This window comes from Orycteropus afer, unplaced genomic scaffold (genome assembly GCF_000298275.1).
Source record: "Orycteropus afer afer isolate SDZICR_OR568_19922 unplaced genomic scaffold, OryAfe1.0 scaffold00411, whole genome shotgun sequence".
NCBI classification, from domain to species: domain Eukaryota; kingdom Metazoa; phylum Chordata; class Mammalia; order Tubulidentata; family Orycteropodidae; genus Orycteropus; species Orycteropus afer.
The window spans coordinates 842,659-846,360 of record NW_006921998.1 but is presented as its reverse complement, the minus strand read 5'-3'; positions in this window follow the sequence as shown (position 1 = coordinate 846,360).

Sequence of the window (3,702 nt, the reverse complement as noted above, 5' to 3'; positions counted from 1 at the left end):
TCCTCCTCTCGTAATTTATGCTTCCTGGTGCCATGTCCAATCAAGCAAGTTGAACAATGTGCATCATGGGTGACCCTGCTGGTGGTATTCACAACACTGCTGGCATAGCTTCCAGCATCACAGCAACATGCCAGCCACCACAGTATGACAACTGACGGACAAGTGGTGGTATCAGAACCTAGAAGTTTAGAAAACGTGCCTGTGGGGCTGAGACCAAGATGACCGAGGGGGTGGCTCTTTTGGCTGCTGTTGGTGTCTATGGGACTAGGGTTAAGTCCTCTGTACGGGGCGCCCTGGCTGACTGGGCTAGGATGCCTGGGGGATGTATTAAGGCTACTTTTGAAAACATGGAATTAATCTGTTCACTGTAATGGCAAAAATAACAAAACGCAAAGCACTGTCATCGAGTCGGATCCAACTCATAGCCACCCCTCCTTGGGTTTCTGAGGTAGTAAATCTATACCGAGGTAGATTGCCCAACCTTCCTTCCAAGGAGTGGCTGGTGGGTTTGAACCACCAGCCTTCTGGTTAGTAGTAGTGCCTTAGGCACTATGCCACCAGAGCAAGAGCCTCTCCACCATCTCCCAGCTTTCCAGTCTCCCTCTAGCACCCCCTACTGACAGAATTCAAAAGGGTGCCTGCTAACATAGTGGAAATGTGGTTGCCTGAGTCCTCGCCCCAGCATCCCAAAGTACATGCAAACAGAAGGAAATGTTGGACCTTTGAGACAGGGCCTCTTAAACAGCACAGGGAGACTGCTATTTCCATAGGAGGTCCTTGGTGCTTCAAAGAATGTCTTCATCATTTTGCTCTGTGTCTGGAAGCGCTTCAGAAGCGTCATGCACCATATGATAAACACCACAGAGGCAGGGGCAGCCTTTACTTTTCTTATATTGTCACATATATATTGAATGAATGAAATGATACTTCTAATAAAATTTCTTGCTGTTTTCTGAATTGCCCTATGTAAATTCAAACTCATATTTTAAATTGTAGAATTTAAATGTGACCATAAATATGCTATGGTAAGCAACTGTAGCTAAAATATCACTTACCCACAGGCTTCTGTTCTATTGATTACTAGCTCTTTGTGCACACATGCATGTACATGCCCATGCATTTGTGTACTTGTGCCTAATCCAATCAAATGCAATAAATATTAATTGGGAACCACTAAGTGCAAATCTCTGTTGGATGCTACATGGGGCTCAAACGTATTATGCCCATCCCTTAAGGACTCAGAATATTGATTCCTATGTGTACCCCGTGGCACATAACATTAAATATTTTTAGAAGACTTGTTATTTGATTCATGGAGGTCTCATGCATCCTGTTGTTTTCTGTTTTTAGAGATATTAACAATATATGTCTACCCTACCTTCTTGCCCTCTCCAGCTTGGTTTCCTTTACAAATAAAATGAAACAGATTTTCTCCCAGAAATAGCCCTTTGGTTGTAATTGTGTAAAGAGAGAAATGAACTCTTTCAGTCTTCCAGCATGCCATTCCTAAATATACTGTAGAGGTCCTTCCTAATTACTACCTGGCCACACAGACTTGGCATCTGGGAAAACACCATCCAGTAGGTATACATTTACTTCCTTCATTATTATCCAAAGAAGGACGTGAGTGCCTCACTCTGAAGAGGAAAAAAAAAAAAAGACTCAGAGAAGTTTATTCAGTAAATAAGGGATTTGGTCAGGAGAATTGTATACCCTTTGCCATCGAGTCAGGGAATTCTGGTGGCATAGTGCCTAAGACATCTGACTGCTAACCAGAAGACTGGTGGTTCAAACCCACCAGCTACTCCCTGGAAGGAAGTTTGGGCAATCTACTTCTGTAGTGATACTGCCTCAGAAATCCAAGGAGGGGTCACTATAAGTTAGACCTGACTCGACGGCAGCGAGTCACACATAGTGGCCCTGTAGGACAGAGTCAAACTGCTCCATAGAGTATCCAAGGCTGTAAACCTTTACAGAAGCGAATTGCCTCATCTTTCACATGCATGTGGGTTGAAACCACTAACCATTTGGATTGAAGCTGTATGTTTTAACCACTAAGGTACCAAAACTCCTTAGGAGGATTATGTTGTTGTGTTGTTAGATGCTGTGGAGTCCTGTGCAAGCCCCATGATCATCGCTATACCTGAGACCATCATTGCAGCCACTGTGTCAATTCATCTCGTTGAGAGTCTTCCTCTTTTTCGTCAACCCTCCACTTTACCAAGCATGATATTCTTCTCCAGGGAATGGTCCCTTCTGACAACATGACCAAAATAGGTGAGACAAAGTCTGGCCATTCTTGCTTCCAAGGAGCATTCCAGCTGCACTTCTTCCAGGACAGATATATTGGTTCTTTTAACAGTGCATGGTACTTTCAGCATTCTTCAACAACACCACAACCCAAAAGCATCGACTTTTCTTTGGTCTTCCTTATTCATTGTCCAGCTCTCACATGTGTATGAGGTGATTGAAAATACCATATCTTGGGATAGGTGCACCTTAGTCTTCAAGGACACATCTTTACTCTTCAGCACTTGAAAGGGATGGCTGGGAGGCAGCAGCAGATGGCTTTTTGGAGGGCTGGAACTGGTAGGGAAGGCTGGGAAGCGAGTGTGGAACAGTTTGGAACAGCTAATAGACACAAACTCATCTGTCAGTTCGTTGTCCTGTGGAAGCTTGTGAGGCTTGAGGCTGTGCCACCAGTGTTTCAAGTGCCAAAATGTTTAGCCATGGTGGACGGGTTTCAGTGAAGCTTTCTGCCTAAGGCAGATTTCAAACAAGGAAAAGGCAATCCACTTCTCAAAGAATTGGCAAGTGAAAACCTTATGAATAGTGGTGTTGATAGAACCAAGTAATATGAGATCTTTGACAACTTCAATCTTTTTTCCATTTATTGTGAAGCTGCATATTTGTTCTTTTATGAGGATTTTTGTTTTTTTATATTGAGGTATAAGCCATATTGCAGACTGTAGTCTTCAATCCTCTTTCGTTATCCTCACTTCAAGTTTCCTCAATTTCAGTTAGCAAAATTGTGTTGTCAGTGTATCACAGGTTGTTAATGACTCTTCCTCCAATCCTGATGCCAAGTTCTTCTTCATACAGTCCAGTTTCTCAGATTATTTGCTCAGCATATAGAGTGAATACATAGGGAGAAAGGATACAACCCTGATGCATTCCATTCTTGATTTTAAACCATGCAGTCTCCCCTTGTTCTGTTTGAATGACAGCCTCCTGGTCTATGTACAGGTTCCTCATGAATACAATTAAGTGTTCTGGAATTCCTATTTTTCTCAATGTTATCCATAATTTGTTATGATCCACACAAACACATGTTTTTGCAAAGTCAATAAAATACAAGTAAACCTCTTTCTGGTATTCTTTGCTTTGAGTCAAGATCCATCTGACATCCACAATGATATCCTTCCTTCCGTATCCTCTTCTGAATCCAGCTTGCATTTCTGGAAGTTCTCTGTCACTATACTGCTGCAACCATTTTTGAATTATTTTCAATAAGATTTTACTTGCATGAAATATTAATGATATTGTTCGATAATTTCCACATTCTGTGGGATCTCCTTTCTTTGGAATGGATACAAATATGGATCTCTTCCAGTCAGTTAGCTAGGTAGCTGTCTTCCAAATCTCTTGGTACAGCTGAGTGAGTGCCTCCAGTGGGGCATCAGTTTGTTGAAACATCTCAGC